The sequence below is a fragment of the Ischnura elegans genome, chromosome 6, assembly GCF_921293095.1.
Source record: "Ischnura elegans chromosome 6, ioIscEleg1.1, whole genome shotgun sequence".
In the NCBI taxonomy this organism is placed as follows: domain Eukaryota; kingdom Metazoa; phylum Arthropoda; class Insecta; order Odonata; family Coenagrionidae; genus Ischnura; species Ischnura elegans.
The window spans coordinates 29426671-29449664 of NC_060251.1; positions in this window are offsets into that span (position 1 = coordinate 29426671).

Consider the following 22994-nt stretch of genomic DNA (forward strand, 5'->3'; position numbering starts at 1 on the left):
ATCCCACTCCGCCCACAACGAGTCGCATAAAACGTCGACCACCCTTGGCTCAAACACCAAACGCAGCACTCCATTCCAACAGGCAACATGATCTCCCAGGTAAGAAGCACACCAGTCGATCCTTCCGAATACCACCGTGGCGGGAGCAAGGGCCTCAATATTTCTCTCCTCCTCAGGTTCTCCTCGTCGCCGGCTTGGCAGCCATCACCTTCGCCGCCCCTGATGGCATCCACGCCGGACACCACGGTCACCTCGACTATTACGTGAGTTTCCGCGAAAGTGGCCCGCAAACGTTCACGCTCCAGCCGTCGTGGAATGCCGAAAAGCGACGCTCTCGCATATTTCGATAATAAAAATTTTTTTCCATTCGCAGGCCCACCCCAAGTACAACTTCGACTACGGCGTGAGCGACGGAAAGACCGGCGACCTCAAGAGCCAGTGGGAGACGAGGGACGGTGACTCGGTCAAGGGTGCCTACAGCCTCCACGAAGCCGACGGAACCGTCAGGGTGGTCGAGTACACCGCCGACGACCACAACGGATTCAACGCCGTCGTCAAGAGGCAGGGCAAGGCCCACCACCCGCACCACTACGCAGCACCCGCCATTCACCACGCCGGCGCATCCTACGGACACCTCGCCTCCTCCTACGCCAACGGAAACGCCATCGCCATCGGCCACGCCCACGGAGGTCACGGCGCAGGATACTTCGGAGGAGCCACGTCTCACGCCAACCAACACGGCCTTTCCCTCACCCACGGAGGACATCATTACTAGATTCTCTACCGCCAGCGCTTAATATGTCAACGAATTTTGTTTATTTATTCCATTACGCATGTTGTGATCCCATGTTGTTGTGTGCCCGTCTCAATAAAATCACCTGAAATCAATTTTATTCTCTTGTTACTCACAGAAAAAAATGAGACACAAAAGTGTTTCGTAGAGAAGAGACTCTCGGAAAATCCACCCTCCCTTGGCATACTGCCGCCTAAAAGGCGTGTGGCAGAGGGTGTTAGGAAAAGGAAATGCTCCAAAGAAATTACGACTGGCATTCATTAGTGTCCTTCATGGTAAAAGGAATCGGCATATCCATCCGCATCTCTCTTAATTCATCGATTCTGCAGGACACAGAAATGTAGAAGTGCTCTGACAATACGTCCTACTTGTCGTTCTTAAAAACATCCATTCCCAATTGTTCAAGCAATGTAAGCCTATCGAGTCGGATGTGATATTCAGTCCACTTTGACCATCGAAAAGAGCCATGTGGAAAAACGATGAAATTCAAAGTCCACAACATCAAATAATTGAATCGATTTCACCCAGAAAAAATTACTGGATGATGTCAAAAATCTCGTGGGAAAAATACCGCGATGTCCAGAGGGGATGCAAGTGCGAAAAAACAGCCAAACCCCTCGTGGAAGCGATTTTTCCTAGCACACGCTCGGCCGTTAGCGGAAAAAAGGGTAACGCCCTCCCGAAAAAGGCTCTTGCTCTTCCGACGTCGACCTTACCTCGCAAAGGTAAGATGCAAAAATTATCCCATAGCGAAAATTGATGACTTTCTTGGACATTTCCCCGCTTCACGGAACGTTAAGCTAACCCGCCATCCACCCCACGCCGGCAAAAGAATGACGCCGTGACCGTGAAAACCTGTGGAAAAGGAAAAATTGAGGGAAGAGAAGGAAGCCCTCGTGAAAAGGCTCGGGAGGGAAAAATCTCGATTTGCTCGTGTAAAATTATGTCGATCAAATGTAAATAATTTCAATAACCAAAGAAAACTCGCCTAATTAACAGGCATTTGAAACATTCGCTCGACGCAATGCTCAGATAACCCGCCAGCGTCATGAGTAGAGTCGGCAAAAGGGTGACCTCTCGCACGTCAAGAATCGGCCGAAAACGAAAAATTGAGGGAAGAGAGGGAAGCCCTCGTGAAAAAGGCTCGGGAGGGAATATTTCGAGTTTTGTGAGCAAAAGAGTAGCCAGTAGTCCCTTCCTGTCAAAAAATAGTATTAAAGAAGCTTCGTGTGAGACAGTAAGATCGTTAAAACCACAGAAAAATGTCATGTGTGCAAACAATCCGATCCGACTCACCCAATAGTAGAATCATTGCATCGATTGAAAGCGTCAACAGAAAAAACTAATTATTCGTGCAAAAATCTCGACGAAATTAGTGCGCGAAGTGTTCACGTCGGGGGAAGAATAAAAAATTGAGAATCGATTGCTTTGCGGCCGTGTCGCTTTGCGAACGACAATCGCGAATCGTCAGGATCAAAGAGCATTCAGGCGAGGTGAATTCCGAGCATCGAAATCCCACTTCCTTAATTCGATGACCGTCATTCCGATTTCATAATTCACCCCTCTCTCGCCTTTCCATTTTCCCCTATCCCACTCCGCCCACAACGAGTCGCATAAAAAGTCGACCACCCTTGACTCAAACACCAAACGCAGCACTCCATTCCAACAGGCAACATGATCTCCCAGGTAAGAAGCACACCAGTCGATCCTTCCGAATACCACCGTGGCGGGAGCAAGGGCCTCAATATTTCTCTCCTCCTCAGGTTCTCCTCGTCGCCGGCTTGGCAGCCATCACCTTCGCCGCCCCTGATGGCATCCACGCCGGACACCACGGTCACCTCGACTATTACGTGAGTTTCCGCGAAAGTGGCCCGCAAACGTTCACGCTCCAGCCGTCGTGGAATGCCGAAAAGCGACGCTCTCGCATATTTCGATAATAAAAATTTTTTTCCATTCGCAGGCCCACCCCAAGTACAACTTCGACTACGGCGTGAGCGACGGAAAGACCGGCGACCTCAAGAGCCAGTGGGAGACGAGGGACGGTGACTCGGTCAAGGGTGCCTACAGCCTCCACGAAGCCGACGGAACCGTCAGGGTGGTCGAGTACACCGCCGACGACCACAACGGATTCAACGCCGTCGTCAAGAGGCAGGGCAAGGCCCACCACCCGCACCACTACGCAGCACCCGCCATTCACCACGCCGGCGCATCCTACGGACACCTCGCCTCCTCCTACGCCAACGGAAACGCCATCGCCATCGGCCACGCCCACGGAGGTCACGGCGCAGGATACTTCGGAGGAGCCACGTCTCACGCCAACCAACACGGCCTTTCCCTCACCCACGGAGGACATCATTACTAGATTCTCTACCGCCAGCGCTTAATATGTCAACGAATTTTGTTTATTTATTCCATTACGCATGTTGTGATCCCATGTTGTTGTGTGCCCGTCTCAATAAAATCACCTGAAATCAATTTTATTCTCTTGTTACTCACAGAAAAAAATGAGACACAAAAGTGTTTCGTAGAGAAGAGACTCTCGGAAAATCCACCCTCCCTTGGCATACTGCCGCCTAAAAGGCGTGTGGCAGAGGGTGTTAGGAAAAGGAAATGCTCCAAAGAAATTACGACTGGCATTCATTAGTGTCCTTCATGGTAAAAGGAATCGGCATATCCATCCGCATCTCTCTTAATTCATCGATTCTGCAGGACACAGAAATGTAGAAGTGCTCTGACAATACGTCCTACTTGTCGTTCTTAAAAACATCCATTCCCAATTGTTCAAGCAATGTAAGCCTATCGAGTCGGATGTGATATTCAGTCCACTTTGACCATCGAAAAGAGCCATGTGGAAAAACGATGAAATTCAAAGTCCACAACATCAAATAATTGAATCGATTTCACCCAGAAAAAATTACTGGATGATGTCAAAAATCTCGTGGGAAAAATACCGCGATGTCCAGAGGGGATGCAAGTGCGAAAAAACAGCCAAACCCCTCGTGGAAGCGATTTTTCCTAGCACACGCTCGGCCGTTAGCGGAAAAAAGGGTAACGCCCTCCCGAAAAAGGCTCTTGCTCTTCCGACGTCGACCTTACCTCGCAAAGGTAAGATGCAAAAATTATCCCATAGCGAAAATTGATGACTTTCTTGGACATTTCCCCGCTTCACGGAACGTTAAGCTAACCCGCCATCCACCCCACGCCGGCAAAAGAATGACGCCGTGACCGTGAAAACCTGTGGAAAAGGAAAAATTGAGGGAAGAGAAGGAAGCCCTCGTGAAAAGGCTCGGGAGGGAAAAATCTCGATTTGCTCGTGTAAAATTATGTCGATCAAATGTAAATAATTTCAATAACCAAAGAAAACTCGCCTAATTAACAGGCATTTGAAACATTCGCTCGACGCAATGCTCAGATAACCCGCCAGCGTCATGAGTAGAGTCGGCAAAAGGGTGACCTCTCGCACGTCAAGAATCGGCCGAAAACGAAAAATTGAGGGAAGAGAGGGAAGCCCTCGTGAAAAAGGCTCGGGAGGGAATATTTCGAGTTTTGTGAGCAAAAGAGTAGCCAGTAGTCCCTTCCTGTCAAAAAATAGTATTAAAGAAGCTTCGTGTGAGACAGTAAGATCGTTAAAACCACAGAAAAATGTCATGTGTGCAAACAATCCGATCCGACTCACCCAATAGTAGAATCATTGCATCGATTGAAAGCGTCAACAGAAAAAACTAATTATTGGTGCTAATATCTCGACGAAATTAGTGCGCGAAATGTTCACGTCGGGGGAAGAATAAAAAATTGAGAATCGATTGCTTTGCGGCCGTGTCGCTTTGCGAACGACAATCGCGAATCGTCAGGATCAAAGAGCATTCAGGCGAGGTGAATTCCGAGCATCGAAATCCCACTTCCTTAATTCGATGACCGTCATTCCGATTTCATAATTCACCCCTCTCTCGCCTTTCCATTTTCCCCTATCCCACTCCGCCCACAACGAGTCGCATAAAACGTCGACCACCCTTGGCTCAAACACCAAACGCAGCACTCCATTCCAACAGGCAACATGATCTCCCAGGTAAGAAGCACACCAGTCGATCCTTCCGAATACCACCGTGGCGGGAGCAAGGGCCTCAATATTTCTCTCCTCCTCAGGTTCTCCTCGTCGCCGGCTTGGCAGCCATCACCTTCGCCGCCCCTGATGGCATCCACGCCGGACACCACGGTCACCTCGACTATTACGTGAGTTTCCGCGAAAGTGGCCCGCAAACGTTCACGCTCCAGCCGTCGTGGAATGCCGAAAAGCGACGCTCTCGCATATTTCGATAATAAAACTTTTTCCATTCGCAGGCCCACCCCAAGTACAACTTCGACTACGGCGTGAGCGACGGAAAGACCGGCGACCTCAAGAGCCAGTGGGAGACGAGGGACGGTGACTCGGTCAAGGGTGCCTACAGCCTCCACGAAGCCGACGGAACCGTCAGGGTGGTCGAGTACACCGCCGACGAGCACAACGGATTCAACGCCGTCGTCAAGAGGCAGGGCAAGGCCCACCACCCGCACCACTGCGCAGCACCCGCCATTCACCACGCCGGCGCATCCTACGGACACCTCGCCTCCTCCTACGCCAACGGAAACGCCGTCGCCCTCGGCCACGCCCCTCTCCCCTACGGAGGTCACGGCGCAGGATACTTCGGAGGAGCAACGTCTCACGCCAACCAACACGGCCTTTCCCTCACCCACGGAGGACATCATTACTAGATTCTCTACCGCCAGCGCTTAATATGTCAACGAATTTTGTTTATTTATTCCATTTCGCATGTTGTGATCCCATGTTGTTGTGTGCCCGTCTCAATAAAATCACCTGAAATCAATTTTATTCTCTTGTTACTCACAGAAAAAAATGAGACACAAAAGTGTTTCGTAGAGAAGAGACTCTCGGAAAATCCACCCTCCCTTGGCATACTGCCGCCTAAAAGGCGTGTGGCAGAGGGTGTTAGGAAAAGGAAATGCTCCAAAGAAATTACGACTGGCATTCATTAGTGTCCTTCATGGTAAAAGGAATCGGCATATCCATCCGCATCTCTCTTAATTCATCGATTCTGCAGGACACAGAAATGTAGAAGTACTCTGACATTACGTCCTACTTGTCGTTCTTAAAAACATCCATTCCCAATTGTTCAAGCAATGTAAGCCTATCGAGTCGGATGTGATATTCAGTCCACTTTGACCATCGAAAAAAGCCATGTGGAAAAACGATGAAATTCAAAGTCCACAACATCAAATAATTGAATCGATTTCACCCAGAAAAAATTACTGGATGATGTCAAAAATCTCGTGGGAAAAATACCGCGATGTCCAGAGGGGATGCAAGTGCGAAAAAACAGCCAAACCCCTCGTGGAAGCGATTTTTCCTAGCACACGCTCGGCCGTTAGCGGAAAAAAGGGTAACGCCCTCCCGAAAAAGGCTCTTGCTCTTCCGACGTCGACCTTACCTCGCAAAGGTAAGATGCAAAAATTATCCCATAGCGAAAATTGATGACTTTCTTGGACATTTCCCCGCTTCACGGAACGTTAAGCTAACCCGCCATCCACCCCACGCCGGCAAAAGAATGACGCCGTGACCGTGAAAACCTGTGGAAAAGGAAAAATTGAGGGAAGAGAAGGAAGCCCTCGTGAAAAGGCTCGGGAGGGAAAAATCTCGATTTGCTCGTGTAAAATTATGTCGATCAAATGTAAATAATTTCAATAACCAAAGAAAACTCGCCTAATTAACAGGCATTTGAAACATTCGCTCGACGCAATGCTCAGATAACCCGCCAGCGTCATGAGTAGAGTCGGCAAAAGGGTGACCTCTCGCACGTCAAGAATCGGCCGAAAACGAAAAATTGAGGGAAGAGAGGGAAGCCCTCGTGAAAAAGGCTCGGGAGGGAATATTTCGAGTTTTGTGAGCAAAAGAGTAGCCAGTAGTCCCTTCCTGTCAAAAAATAGTATTAAAGAAGCTTCGTGTGAGACAGTAAGATCGTTAAAACCACAGAAAAATGTCATGTGTGCAAACAATCCGATCCGACTCACCCAATAGTAGAATCATTGCATCGATTGAAAGCGTCAACAGAAAAAACTAATTATTGGTGCTAATATCTCGACGAAATTAGTGCGCGAAATGTTCACGTCGGGGGAAGAATAAAAAATTGAGAATCGATTGCTTTGCGGCCGTGTCGCTTTGCGAACGACAATCGCGAATCGTCAGGATCAAAGAGCATTCAGGCGAGGTGAATTCCGAGCATCGAAATCCCACTTCCTTAATTCGATGACCGTCATTCCGATTTCATAATTCACCCCTCTCTCGCCTTTCCATTTTCCCCTATCCCACTCCGCCCACAACGAGTCGCATAAAACGTCGACCACCCTTGGCTCAAACACCAAACGCAGCACTCCATTCCAACAGGCAACATGATCTCCCAGGTAAGAAGCACACCAGTCGATCCTTCCGAATACCACCGTGGCGGGAGCAAGGGCCTCAATATTTCTCTCCTCCTCAGGTTCTCCTCGTCGCCGGCTTGGCAGCCATCACCTTCGCCGCCCCTGATGGCATCCACGCCGGACACCACGGTCACCTCGACTATTACGTGAGTTTCCGCGAAAGTGGCCCGCAAACGTTCACGCTCCAGCCGTCGTGGAATGCCGAAAAGCGACGCTCTCGCATATTTCGATAATAAAACTTTTTCCATTCGCAGGCCCACCCCAAGTACAACTTCGACTACGGCGTGAGCGACGGAAAGACCGGCGACCTCAAGAGCCAGTGGGAGACGAGGGACGGTGACTCGGTCAAGGGTGCCTACAGCCTCCACGAAGCCGACGGAACCGTCAGGGTGGTCGAGTACACCGCCGACGAGCACAACGGATTCAACGCCGTCGTCAAGAGGCAGGGCAAGGCCCACCACCCGCACCACTGCGCAGCACCCGCCATTCACCACGCCGGCGCATCCTACGGACACCTCGCCTCCTCCTACGCCAACGGAAACGCCGTCGCCCTCGGCCACGCCCCTCTCCCCTACGGAGGTCACGGCGCAGGATACTTCGGAGGAGCAACGTCTCACGCCAACCAACACGGCCTTTCCCTCACCCACGGAGGACATCATTACTAGATTCTCTACCGCCAGCGCTTAATATGTCAACGAATTTTGTTTATTTATTCCATTTCGCATGTTGTGATCCCATGTTGTTGTGTGCCCGTCTCAATAAAATCACCTGAAATCAATTTTATTCTCTTGTTACTCACAGAAAAAAATGAGACACAAAAGTGTTTCGTAGAGAAGAGACTCTCGGAAAATCCACCCTCCCTTGGCATACTGCCGCCTAAAAGGCGTGTGGCAGAGGGTGTTAGGAAAAGGAAATGCTCCAAAGAAATTACGACTGGCATTCATTAGTGTCCTTCATGGTAAAAGGAATCGGCATATCCATCCGCATCTCTCTTAATTCATCGATTCTGCAGGACACAGAAATGTAGAAGTACTCTGACATTACGTCCTACTTGTCGTTCTTAAAAACATCCATTCCCAATTGTTCAAGCAATGTAAGCCTATCGAGTCGGATGTGATATTCAGTCCACTTTGACCATCGAAAAGAGCCATGTGGAAAAACGATGAAATTCAAAGTCCACAACATCAAATAATTGAATCGATTTCACCCAGAAAAAATTACTGGATGATGTCAAAAATCTCGTGGGAAAAATACCGCGATGTCCAGAGGGGATGCAAGTGCGAAAAAACAGCCAAACCCCTCGTGGAAGCGATTTTTCCTAGCACACGCTCGGCCGTTAGCGGAAAAAAGGGTAACGCCCTCCCGAAAAAGGCTCTTGCTCTTCCGACGTCGACCTTACCTCGCAAAGGTAAGATGCAAAAATTATCCCATAGCGAAAATTGATGACTTTCTTGGACATTTCCCCGCTTCACGGAACGTTAAGCTAACCCGCCATCCACCCCACGCCGGCAAAAGAATGACGCCGTGACCGTGAAAACCTGTGGAAAAGGAAAAATTGAGGGAAGAGAAGGAAGCCCTCGTGAAAAGGCTCGGGAGGGAAAAATCTCGATTTGCTCGTGTAAAATTATGTCGATCAAATGTAAATAATTTCAATAACCAAAGAAAACTCGCCTAATTAACAGGCATTTGAAACATTCGCTCGACGCAATGCTCAGATAACCCGCCAGCGTCATGAGTAGAGTCGGCAAAAGGGTGACCTCTCGCACGTCAAGAATCGGCCGAAAACGAAAAATTGAGGGAAGAGAGGGAAGCCCTCGTGAAAAAGGCTCGGGAGGGAATATTTCGAGTTTTGTGAGCAAAAGAGTAGCCAGTAGTCCCTTCCTGTCAAAAAATAGTATTAAAGAAGCTTCGTGTGAGACAGTAAGATCGTTAAAACCACAGAAAAATGTCATGTGTGCAAACAATCCGATCCGACTCACCCAATAGTAGAATCATTGCATCGATTGAAAGCGTCAACAGAAAAAACTAATTATTGGTGCTAATATCTCGACGAAATTAGTGCGCGAAATGTTCACGTCGGGGGAAGAATAAAAAATTGAGAATCGATTGCTTTGCGGCCGTGTCGCTTTGCGAACGACAATCGCGAATCGTCAGGATCAAAGAGCATTCAGGCGAGGTGAATTCCGAGCATCGAAATCCCACTTCCTTAATTCGATGACCGTCATTCCGATTTCATAATTCACCCCTCTCTCGCCTTTCCATTTTCCCCTATCCCACTCCGCCCACAACGAGTCGCATAAAACGTCGACCACCCTTGGCTCAAACACCAAACGCAGCACTCCATTCCAACAGGCAACATGATCTCCCAGGTAAGAAGCACACCAGTCGATCCTTCCGAATACCACCGTGGCGGGAGCAAGGGCCTCAATATTTCTCTCCTCCTCAGGTTCTCCTCGTCGCCGGCTTGGCAGCCATCACCTTCGCCGCCCCTGATGGCATCCACGCCGGACACCACGGTCACCTCGACTATTACGTGAGTTTCCGCGAAAGTGGCCCGCAAACGTTCACGCTCCAGCCGTCGTGGAATGCCGAAAAGCGACGCTCTCGCATATTTCGATAATAAAACTTTTTCCATTCGCAGGCCCACCCCAAGTACAACTTCGACTACGGCGTGAGCGACGGAAAGACCGGCGACCTCAAGAGCCAGTGGGAGACGAGGGACGGTGACTCGGTCAAGGGTGCCTACAGCCTCCACGAAGCCGACGGAACCGTCAGGGTGGTCGAGTACACCGCCGACGAGCACAACGGATTCAACGCCGTCGTCAAGAGGCAGGGCAAGGCCCACCACCCGCACCACTGCGCAGCACCCGCCATTCACCACGCCGGCGCATCCTACGGACACCTCGCCTCCTCCTACGCCAACGGAAACGCCGTCGCCCTCGGCCACGCCCCTCTCCCCTACGGAGGTCACGGCGCAGGATACTTCGGAGGAGCAACGTCTCACGCCAACCAACACGGCCTTTCCCTCACCCACGGAGGACATCATTACTAGATTCTCTACCGCCAGCGCTTAATATGTCAACGAATTTTGTTTATTTATTCCATTTCGCATGTTGTGATCCCATGTTGTTGTGTGCCCGTCTCAATAAAATCACCTGAAATCAATTTTATTCTCTTGTTACTCACAGAAAAAAATGAGACACAAAAGTGTTTCGTAGAGAAGAGACTCTCGGAAAATCCACCCTCCCTTGGCATACTGCCGCCTAAAAGGCGTGTGGCAGAGGGTGTTAGGAAAAGGAAATGCTCCAAAGAAATTACGACTGGCATTCATTAGTGTCCTTCATGGTAAAAGGAATCGGCATATCCATCCGCATCTCTCTTAATTCATCGATTCTGCAGGACACAGAAATGTAGAAGTACTCTGACATTACGTCCTACTTGTCGTTCTTAAAAACATCCATTCCCAATTGTTCAAGCAATGTAAGCCTATCGAGTCGGATGTGATATTCAGTCCACTTTGACCATCGAAAAAAGCCATGTGGAAAAACGATGAAATTCAAAGTCCACAACATCAAATAATTGAATCGATTTCACCCAGAAAAAATTACTGGATGATGTCAAAAATCTCGTGGGAAAAATACCGCGATGTCCAGAGGGGATGCAAGTGCGAAAAAACAGCCAAACCCCTCGTGGAAGCGATTTTTCCTAGCACACGCTCGGCCGTTAGCGGAAAAAAGGGTAACGCCCTCCCGAAAAAGGCTCTTGCTCTTCCGACGTCGACCTTACCTCGCAAAGGTAAGATGCAAAAATTATCCCATAGCGAAAATTGATGACTTTCTTGGACATTTCCCCGCTTCACGGAACGTTAAGCTAACCCGCCATCCACCCCACGCCGGCAAAAGAATGACGCCGTGACCGTGAAAACCTGTGGAAAAGGAAAAATTGAGGGAAGAGAAGGAAGCCCTCGTGAAAAGGCTCGGGAGGGAAAAATCTCGATTTGCTCGTGTAAAATTATGTCGATCAAATGTAAATAATTTCAATAACCAAAGAAAACTCGCCTAATTAACAGGCATTTGAAACATTCGCTCGACGCAATGCTCAGATAACCCGCCAGCGTCATGAGTAGAGTCGGCAAAAGGGTGACCTCTCGCACGTCAAGAATCGGCCGAAAACGAAAAATTGAGGGAAGAGAGGGAAGCCCTCGTGAAAAAGGCTCGGGAGGGAATATTTCGAGTTTTGTGAGCAAAAGAGTAGCCAGTAGTCCCTTCCTGTCAAAAAATAGTATTAAAGAAGCTTCGTGTGAGACAGTAAGATCGTTAAAACCACAGAAAAATGTCATGTGTGCAAACAATCCGATCCGACTCACCCAATAGTAGAATCATTGCATCGATTGAAAGCGTCAACAGAAAAAACTAATTATTGGTGCTAATATCTCGACGAAATTAGTGCGCGAAATGTTCACGTCGGGGGAAGAATAAAAAATTGAGAATCGATTGCTTTGCGGCCGTGTCGCTTTGCGAACGACAATCGCGAATCGTCAGGATCAAAGAGCATTCAGGCGAGGTGAATTCCGAGCATCGAAATCCCACTTCCTTAATTCGATGACCGTCATTCCGATTTCATAATTCACCCCTCTCTCGCCTTTCCATTTTCCCCTATCCCACTCCGCCCACAACGAGTCGCATAAAACGTCGACCACCCTTGGCTCAAACACCAAACGCAGCACTCCATTCCAACAGGCAACATGATCTCCCAGGTAAGAAGCACACCAGTCGATCCTTCCGAATACCACCGTGGCGGGAGCAAGGGCCTCAATATTTCTCTCCTCCTCAGGTTCTCCTCGTCGCCGGCTTGGCAGCCATCACCTTCGCCGCCCCTGATGGCATCCACGCCGGACACCACGGTCACCTCGACTATTACGTGAGTTTCCGCGAAAGTGGCCCGCAAACGTTCACGCTCCAGCCGTCGTGGAATGCCGAAAAGCGACGCTCTCGCATATTTCGATAATAAAACTTTTTCCATTCGCAGGCCCACCCCAAGTACAACTTCGACTACGGCGTGAGCGACGGAAAGACCGGCGACCTCAAGAGCCAGTGGGAGACGAGGGACGGTGACTCGGTCAAGGGTGCCTACAGCCTCCACGAAGCCGACGGAACCGTCAGGGTGGTCGAGTACACCGCCGACGAGCACAACGGATTCAACGCCGTCGTCAAGAGGCAGGGCAAGGCCCACCACCCGCACCACTGCGCAGCACCCGCCATTCACCACGCCGGCGCATCCTACGGACACCTCGCCTCCTCCTACGCCAACGGAAACGCCGTCGCCCTCGGCCACGCCCCTCTCCCCTACGGAGGTCACGGCGCAGGATACTTCGGAGGAGCAACGTCTCACGCCAACCAACACGGCCTTTCCCTCACCCACGGAGGACATCATTACTAGATTCTCTACCGCCAGCGCTTAATATGTCAACGAATTTTGTTTATTTATTCCATTTCGCATGTTGTGATCCCATGTTGTTGTGTGCCCGTCTCAATAAAATCACCTGAAATCAATTTTATTCTCTTGTTACTCACAGAAAAAAATGAGACACAAAAGTGTTTCGTAGAGAAGAGACTCTCGGAAAATCCACCCTCCCTTGGCATACTGCCGCCTAAAAGGCGTGTGGCAGAGGGTGTTAGGAAAAGGAAATGCTCCAAAGAAATTACGACTGGCATTCATTAGTGTCCTTCATGGTAAAAGGAATCGGCATATCCATCCGCATCTCTCTTAATTCATCGATTCTGCAGGACACAGAAATGTAGAAGTACTCTGACATTACGTCCTACTTGTCGTTCTTAAAAACATCCATTCCCAATTGTTCAAGCAATGTAAGCCTATCGAGTCGGATGTGATATTCAGTCCACTTTGACCATCGAAAAAAGCCATGTGGAAAAACGATGAAATTCAAAGTCCACAACATCAAATAATTGAATCGATTTCACCCAGAAAAAATTACTGGATGATGTCAAAAATCTCGTGGGAAAAATACCGCGATGTCCAGAGGGGATGCAAGTGCGAAAAAACAGCCAAACCCCTCGTGGAAGCGATTTTTCCTAGCACACGCTCGGCCGTTAGCGGAAAAAAGGGTAACGCCCTCCCGAAAAAGGCTCTTGCTCTTCCGACGTCGACCTTACCTCGCAAAGGTAAGATGCAAAAATTATCCCATAGCGAAAATTGATGACTTTCTTGGACATTTCCCCGCTTCACGGAACGTTAAGCTAACCCGCCATCCACCCCACGCCGGCAAAAGAATGACGCCGTGACCGTGAAAACCTGTGGAAAAGGAAAAATTGAGGGAAGAGAAGGAAGCCCTCGTGAAAAGGCTCGGGAGGGAAAAATCTCGATTTGCTCGTGTAAAATTATGTCGATCAAATGTAAATAATTTCAATAACCAAAGAAAACTCGCCTAATTAACAGGCATTTGAAACATTCGCTCGACGCAATGCTCAGATAACCCGCCAGCGTCATGAGTAGAGTCGGCAAAAGGGTGACCTCTCGCACGTCAAGAATCGGCCGAAAACGAAAAATTGAGGGAAGAGAGGGAAGCCCTCGTGAAAAAGGCTCGGGAGGGAATATTTCGAGTTTTGTGAGCAAAAGAGTAGCCAGTAGTCCCTTCCTGTCAAAAAATAGTATTAAAGAAGCTTCGTGTGAGACAGTAAGATCGTTAAAACCACAGAAAAATGTCATGTGTGCAAACAATCCGATCCGACTCACCCAATAGTAGAATCATTGCATCGATTGAAAGCGTCAACAGAAAAAACTAATTATTGGTGCTAATATCTCGACGAAATTAGTGCGCGAAATGTTCACGTCGGGGGAAGAATAAAAAATTGAGAATCGATTGCTTTGCGGCCGTGTCGCTTTGCGAACGACAATCGCGAATCGTCAGGATCAAAGAGCATTCAGGCGAGGTGAATTCCGAGCATCGAAATCCCACTTCCTTAATTCGATGACCGTCATTCCGATTTCATAATTCACCCCTCTCTCGCCTTTCCATTTTCCCCTATCCCACTCCGCCCACAACGAGTCGCATAAAACGTCGACCACCCTTGGCTCAAACACCAAACGCAGCACTCCATTCCAACAGGCAACATGATCTCCCAGGTAAGAAGCACACCAGTCGATCCTTCCGAATACCACCGTGGCGGGAGCAAGGGCCTCAATATTTCTCTCCTCCTCAGGTTCTCCTCGTCGCCGGCTTGGCAGCCATCACCTTCGCCGCCCCTGATGGCATCCACGCCGGACACCACGGTCACCTCGACTATTACGTGAGTTTCCGCGAAAGTGGCCCGCAAACGTTCACGCTCCAGCCGTCGTGGAATGCCGAAAAGCGACGCTCTCGCATATTTCGATAATAAAACTTTTTCCATTCGCAGGCCCACCCCAAGTACAACTTCGACTACGGCGTGAGCGACGGAAAGACCGGCGACCTCAAGAGCCAGTGGGAGACGAGGGACGGTGACTCGGTCAAGGGTGCCTACAGCCTCCACGAAGCCGACGGAACCGTCAGGGTGGTCGAGTACACCGCCGACGAGCACAACGGATTCAACGCCGTCGTCAAGAGGCAGGGCAAGGCCCACCACCCGCACCACTGCGCAGCACCCGCCATTCACCACGCCGGCGCATCCTACGGACACCTCGCCTCCTCCTACGCCAACGGAAACGCCGTCGCCCTCGGCCACGCCCCTCTCCCCTACGGAGGTCACGGCGCAGGATACTTCGGAGGAGCAACGTCTCACGCCAACCAACACGGCCTTTCCCTCACCCACGGAGGACATCATTACTAGATTCTCTACCGCCAGCGCTTAATATGTCAACGAATTTTGTTTATTTATTCCATTTCGCATGTTGTGATCCCATGTTGTTGTGTGCCCGTCTCAATAAAATCACCTGAAATCAATTTTATTCTCTTGTTACTCACAGAAAAAAATGAGACACAAAAGTGTTTCGTAGAGAAGAGACTCTCGGAAAATCCACCCTCCCTTGGCATACTGCCGCCTAAAAGGCGTGTGGCAGAGGGTGTTAGGAAAAGGAAATGCTCCAAAGAAATTACGACTGGCATTCATTAGTGTCCTTCATGGTAAAAGGAATCGGCATATCCATCCGCATCTCTCTTAATTCATCGATTCTGCAGGACACAGAAATGTAGAAGTACTCTGACATTACGTCCTACTTGTCGTTCTTAAAAACATCCATTCCCAATTGTTCAAGCAATGTAAGCCTATCGAGTCGGATGTGATATTCAGTCCACTTTGACCATCGAAAAGAGCCATGTGGAAAAACGATGAAATTCAAAGTCCACAACATCAAATAATTGAATCGATTTCACCCAGAAAAAATTACTGGATGATGTCAAAAATCTCGTGGGAAAAATACCGCGATGTCCAGAGGGGATGCAAGTGCGAAAAAACAGCCAAACCCCTCGTGGAAGCGATTTTTCCTAGCACACGCTCGGCCGTTAGCGGAAAAAAGGGTAACGCCCTCCCGAAAAAGGCTCTTGCTCTTCCGACGTCGACCTTACCTCGCAAAGGTAAGATGCAAAAATTATCCCATAGCGAAAATTGATGACTTTCTTGGACATTTCCCCGCTTCACGGAACGTTAAGCTAACCCGCCATCCACCCCACGCCGGCAAAAGAATGACGCCGTGACCGTGAAAACCTGTGGAAAAGGAAAAATTGAGGGAAGAGAAGGAAGCCCTCGTGAAAAGGCTCGGGAGGGAAAAATCTCGATTTGCTCGTGTAAAATTATGTCGATCAAATGTAAATAATTTCAATAACCAAAGAAAACTCGCCTAATTAACAGGCATTTGAAACATTCGCTCGACGCAATGCTCAGATAACCCGCCAGCGTCATGAGTAGAGTCGGCAAAAGGGTGACCTCTCGCACGTCAAGAATCGGCCGAAAACGAAAAATTGAGGGAAGAGAGGGAAGCCCTCGTGAAAAAGGCTCGGGAGGGAATATTTCGAGTTTTGTGAGCAAAAGAGTAGCCAGTAGTCCCTTCCTGTCAAAAAATAGTATTAAAGAAGCTTCGTGTGAGACAGTAAGATCGTTAAAACCACAGAAAAATGTCATGTGTGCAAACAATCCGATCCGACTCACCCAATAGTAGAATCATTGCATCGATTGAAAGCGTCAACAGAAAAAACTAATTATTGGTGCTAATATCTCGACGAAATTAGTGCGCGAAATGTTCACGTCGGGGGAAGAATAAAAAATTGAGAATCGATTGCTTTGCGGCCGTGTCGCTTTGCGAACGACAATCGCGAATCGTCAGGATCAAAGAGCATTCAGGCGAGGTGAATTCCGAGCATCGAAATCCCACTTCCTTAATTCGATGACCGTCATTCCGATTTCATAATTCACCCCTCTCTCGCCTTTCCATTTTCCCCTATCCCACTCCGCCCACAACGAGTCGCATAAAACGTCGACCACCCTTGGCTCAAACACCAAACGCAGCACTCCATTCCAACAGGCAACATGATCTCCCAGGTAAGAAGCACACCAGTCGATCCTTCCGAATACCACCGTGGCGGGAGCAAGGGCCTCAATATTTCTCTCCTCCTCAGGTTCTCCTCGTCGCCGGCTTGGCAGCCATCACCTTCGCCGCCCCTGATGGCATCCACGCCGGACACCACGGTCACCTCGACTATTACGTGAGTTTCCGCGAAAGTGGCCCGCAAACGTTCACGCTCCAGCCGTCGTGGAATGCCGAAAAGCGACGCTCTCGCATATTTCGATAATAAAACTTTTTCCATTCGCAGGCCCACCCCAAGTACAACTTCGACTACGGCGTGAGCGACGGAAAGACCGGCGACCTCAAGAGCCAGTGGGAGACGAGGGACGGTGACTCGGTCAAGGGTGCCTACAGCCTCCACGAAGCCGACGGAACCGTCAGGGTGGTCGAGTACACCGCCGACGACCACAACGGATTCAACGCCGTCGTCAAGAGGCAGGGCAAGGCCCACCACCCGCACCACTACGCAGCACCCGCCATTCACCACGCCGGCGCATCCTACGGACACCTCGCCTCCTCCTACGCCAACGGAAACGCCATCGCCATCGGCCACGCCCCTCTCCCCTACGGAGGTCACGGCGCAGGATACTTCGGAGGAGCAACGTCTCACGCCAACCAACACGGCCTTTCCCTCACCCACGGAGGACATCATTACTAGATTCTCTACCGCCAGCGCTTAATATGTCAACGAATTTTGTTTATTTATTCCATTTCGCATGTTGTGATCCCATGTTGTTGTGTGCCCGTCTCAATAAAATCACCTGAAATCAATTTTATTCTCTTGTTACTCACAGAAAAAAATGAGACACAAAAGTGTTTCGTAGAGAAGAGACTCTCGGAAAATCCACCCTCCCTTGGCATACTGCCGCCTAAAAGGCGTGTGGCAGAGGGTGTTAGGAAAAGGAAATGCTCCAAAGAAATTACGACTGGCATTCATTAGTGTCCTTCATGGTAAAAGGAATCGGCATATCCATCCGCATCTCTCTTAATTCATCGATTCTGCAGGACACAGAAATGTAGAAGTACTCTGACATTACGTCCTACTTGTCGTTCTTAAAAACATCCATTCCCAATTGTTCAAGCAATGTAAGCCTATCGAGTCGGATGTGATATTCAGTCCACTTTGACCATCGAAAAGAGCCATGTGGAAAAACGATGAAATTCAAAGTCCACAACATCAAATAATTGAATCGATTTCACCCAGAAAAAATTACTGGATGATGTCAAAAATCTCGTGGGAAAAATACCGCGATGTCCAGAGGGGATGCAAGTGCGAAAAAACAGCCAAACCCCTCGTGGAAGCGATTTTTCCTAGCACACGCTCGGCCGTTAGCGGAAAAAAGGGTAACGCCCTCCCGAAAAAGGCTCTTGCTCTTCCGACGTCGACCTTACCTCGCAAAGGTAAGATGCAAAAATTATCCCATAGCGAAAATTGATGACTTTCTTGGACATTTCCCCGCTTCACGGAACGTTAAGCTAACCCGCCATCCACCCCACGCCGGCAAAAGAATGACGCCGTGACCGTGAAAACCTGTGGAAAAGGAAAAATTGAGGGAAGAGAAGGAAGCCCTCGTGAAAAGGCTCGGGAGGGAAAAATCTCGATTTGCTCGTGTAAAATTATGTCGATCAAATGTAAATAATTTCAATAACCAAAGAAAACTCGCCTAATTAACAGGCATTTGAAACATTCGCTCGACGCAATGCTCAGATAACCCGCCAGCGTCATGAGTAGAGTCGGCAAAAGGGTGACCTCTCGCACGTCAAGAATCGGCCGAAAACGAAAAATTGAGGGAAGAGAGGGAAGCCCTCGTGAAAAAGGCTCGGGAGGGAATATTTCGAGTTTTGTGAGCAAAAGAGTAGCCAGTAGTCCCTTCCTGTCAAAAAATAGTATTAAAGAAGCTTCGTGTGAGACAGTAAGATCGTTAAAACCACAGAAAAATGTCATGTGTGCAAACAATCCGATCCGACTCACCCAATAGTAGAATCATTGCATCGATTGAAAGCGTCAACAGAAAAAACTAATTATTGGTGCTAATATCTCGACGAAATTAGTGCGCGAAATGTTCACGTCGGGGGAAGAATAAAAAATTGAGAATCGATTGCTTTGCGGCCGTGTCGCTTTGCGAACGACAATCGCGAATCGTCAGGATCAAAGAGCATTCAGGCGAGGTGAATTCCGAGCATCGAAATCCCACTTCCTTAATTCGATGACCGTCATTCCGATTTCATAATTCACCCCTCTCTCGCCTTTCCATTTTCCCCTATCCCACTCCGCCCACAACGAGTCGCATAAAACGTCGACCACCCTTGGCTCAAACACCAAACGCAGCACTCCATTCCAACAGGCAACATGATCTCCCAGGTAAGAAGCACACCAGTCGATCCTTCCGAATACCACCGTGGCGGGAGCAAGGGCCTCAATATTTCTCTCCTCCTCAGGTTCTCCTCGTCGCCGGCTTGGCAGCCATCACCTTCGCCGCCCCTGATGGCATCCACGCCGGACACCACGGTCACCTCGACTATTACGTGAGTTTCCGCGAAAGTGGCCCGCAAACGTTCACGCTCCAGCCGTCGTGGAATGCCGAAAAGCGACGCTCTCGCATATTTCGATAATAAAACTTTTTCCATTCGCAGGCCCACCCCAAGTACAACTTCGACTACGGCGTGAGCGACGGAAAGACCGGCGACCTCAAGAGCCAGTGGGAGACGAGGGACGGTGACTCGGTCAAGGGTGCCTACAGCCTCCACGAAGCCGACGGAACCGTCAGGGTGGTCGAGTACACCGCCGACGACCACAACGGATTCAACGCCGTCGTCAAGAGGCAGGGCAAGGCCCACCACCCGCACCACTACGCAGCACCCGCCATTCACCACGCCGGCGCATCCTACGGACACCTCGCCTCCTCCTACGCCAACGGAAACGCCATCGCCATCGGCCACGCCCCTCTCCCCTACGGAGGTCACGGCGCAGGATACTTCGGAGGAGCAACGTCTCACGCCAACCAACACGGCCTTTCCCTCACCCACGGAGGACATCATTACTAGATTCTCTACCGCCAGCGCTTAATATGTCAACGAATTTTGTTTATTTATTCCATTTCGCATGTTGTGATCCCATGTTGTTGTGTGCCCGTCTCAATAAAATCACCTGAAATCAATTTTATTCTCTTGTTACTCACAGAAAAAAATGAGACACAAAAGTGTTTCGTAGAGAAGAGACTCTCGGAAAATCCACCCTCCCTTGGCATACTGCCGCCTAAAAGGCGTGTGGCAGAGGGTGTTAGGAAAAGGAAATGCTCCAAAGAAATTACGACTGGCATTCATTAGTGTCCTTCATGGTAAAAGGAATCGGCATATCCATCCGCATCTCTCTTAATTCATCGATTCTGCAGGACACAGAAATGTAGAAGTACTCTGACATTACGTCCTACTTGTCGTTCTTAAAAACATCCATTCCCAATTGTTCAAGCAATGTAAGCCTATCGAGTCGGATGTGATATTCAGTCCACTTTGACCATCGAAAAAAGCCATGTGGAAAAACGATGAAATTCAAAGTCCACAACATCAAATAATTGAATCGATTTCTCCCAGAAAAAATTACTGGATGATGTCAAAAATCTCGTGGGAAAAATACCGCGATGTCCAGAGGGGATGCAAGTGCGAAAAAACAGCCAAACCCCTCGTGGAAGCGATTTTTCCTAGCACACGCTCGGCCGTTAGCGGAAAAAAGGGTAACGCCCTCCCGAAAAAGGCTCTTGCTCTTCCGACGTCGACCTTACCTCGCAAAGGTAAGATGCAAAAATTATCCCATAGCGAAAATTGATGACTTTCTTGGACATTTCCCCGCTTCACGGAACGTTAAGCTAACCCGCCATCCACCCCACGCCGGCAAAAGAATGACGCCGTGACCGTGAAAACCTGTGGAAAAGGAAAAATTGAGGGAAGAGAAGGAAGCCCTCGTGAAAAGGCTCGGGAGGGAAAAATCTCGATTTGCTCGTGTAAAATTATGTCGATCAAATGTAAATAATTTCAATAACCAAAGAAAACTCGCCTAATTAACAGGCATTTGAAACATTCGCTCGACGCAATGCTCAGATAACCCGCCAGCGTCATGAGTAGAGTCGGCAAAAGGGTGACCTCTCGCACGTCAAGAATCGGCCGAAAACGAAAAATTGAGGGAAGAGAGGGAAGCCCTCGTGAAAAAGGCTCGGGAGGGAATATTTCGAGTTTTGTGAGCAAAAGAGTAGCCAGTAGTCCCTTCCTGTCAAAAAATAGTATTAAAGAAGCTTCGTGTGAGACAGTAAGATCGTTAAAACCACAGAAAAATGTCATGTGTGCAAACAATCCGATCCGACTCACCCAATAGTAGAATCATTGCATCGATTGAAAGCGTCAACAGAAAAAACTAATTATTGGTGCTAATATCTCGACGAAATTAGTGCGCGAAATGTTCACGTCGGGGGAAGAATAAAAAATTGAGAATCGATTGCTTTGCGGCCGTGTCGCTTTGCGAACGACAATCGCGAATCGTCAGGATCAAAGAGCATTCAGGCGAGGTGAATTCCGAGCATCGAAATCCCACTTCCTTAATTCGATGACCGTCATTCCGATTTCATAATTCACCCCTCTCTCGCCTTTCCATTTTCCCCTATCCCACTCCGCCCACAACGAGTCGCATAAAACGTCGACCACCCTTGGCTCAAACACCAAACGCAGCACTCCATTCCAACAGGCAACATGATCTCCCAGGTAAGAAGCACACCAGTCGATCCTTCCGAATACCACCGTGGCGGGAGCAAGGGCCTCAATATTTCTCTCCTCCTCAGGTTCTCCTCGTCGCCGGCTTGGCAGCCATCACCTTCGCCGCCCCTGATGGCATCCACGCCGGACACCACGGTCACCTCGACTATTACGTGAGTTTCCGCGAAAGTGGCCCGCAAACGTTCACGCTCCAGCCGTCGTGGAATGCCGAAAAGCGACGCTCTCGCATATTTCGATAATAAAACTTTTTCCATTCGCAGGCCCACCCCAAGTACAACTTCGACTACGGCGTGAGCGACGGAAAGACCGGCGACCTCAAGAGCCAGTGGGAGACGAGGGACGGTGACTCGGTCAAGGGTGCCTACAGCCTCCACGAAGCCGACGGAACCGTCAGGGTGGTCGAGTACACCGCCGACGACCACAACGGATTCAACGCCGTCGTCAAGAGGCAGGGCAAGGCCCACCACCCGCACCACTACGCAGCACCCGCCATTCACCACGCCGGCGCATCCTACGGACACCTCGCCTCCTCCTACGCCAACGGAAACGCCATCGCCATCGGCCACGCCCCTCTCCCCTACGGAGGTCACGGCGCAGGATACTTCGGAGGAGCAACGTCTCACGCCAACCAACACGGCCTTTCCCTCACCCACGGAGGACATCATTACTAGATTCTCTACCGCCAGCGCTTAATATGTCAACGAATTTTGTTTATTTATTCCATTTCGCATGTTGTGATCCCATGTTGTTGTGTGCCCGTCTCAATAAAATCACCTGAAATCAATTTTATTCTCTTGTTACTCACAGAAAAAAATGAGACACAAAAGTGTTTCGTAGAGAAGAGACTCTCGGAAAATCCACCCTCCCTTGGCATACTGCCGCCTAAAAGGCGTGTGGCAGAGGGTGTTAGGAAAAGGAAATGCTCCAAAGAAATTACGACTGGCATTCATTAGTGTCCTTCATGGTAAAAGGAATCGGCATATCCATCCGCATCTCTCTTAATTCATCGATTCTGCAGGACACAGAAATGTAGAAGTACTCTGACATTACGTCCTACTTGTCGTTCTTAAAAACATCCATTCCCAATTGTTCAAGCAATGTAAGCCTATCGAGTCGGATGTGATATTCAGTCCACTTTGACCATCGAAAAGAGCCATGTGGAAAAACGATGAAATTCAAAGTCCACAACATCAAATAATTGAATCGATTTCACCCAGAAAAAATTACTGGATGATGTCAAAAATCTCGTGGGAAAAATACCGCGATGTCCAGAGGGGATGCAAGTGCGAAAAAACAGCCAAACCCCTCGTGGAAGCGATTTTTCCTAGCACACGCTCGGCCGTTAGCGGAAAAAAGGGTAACGCCCTCCCGAAAAAGGCTCTTGCTCTTCCGACGTCGACCTTACCTCGCAAAG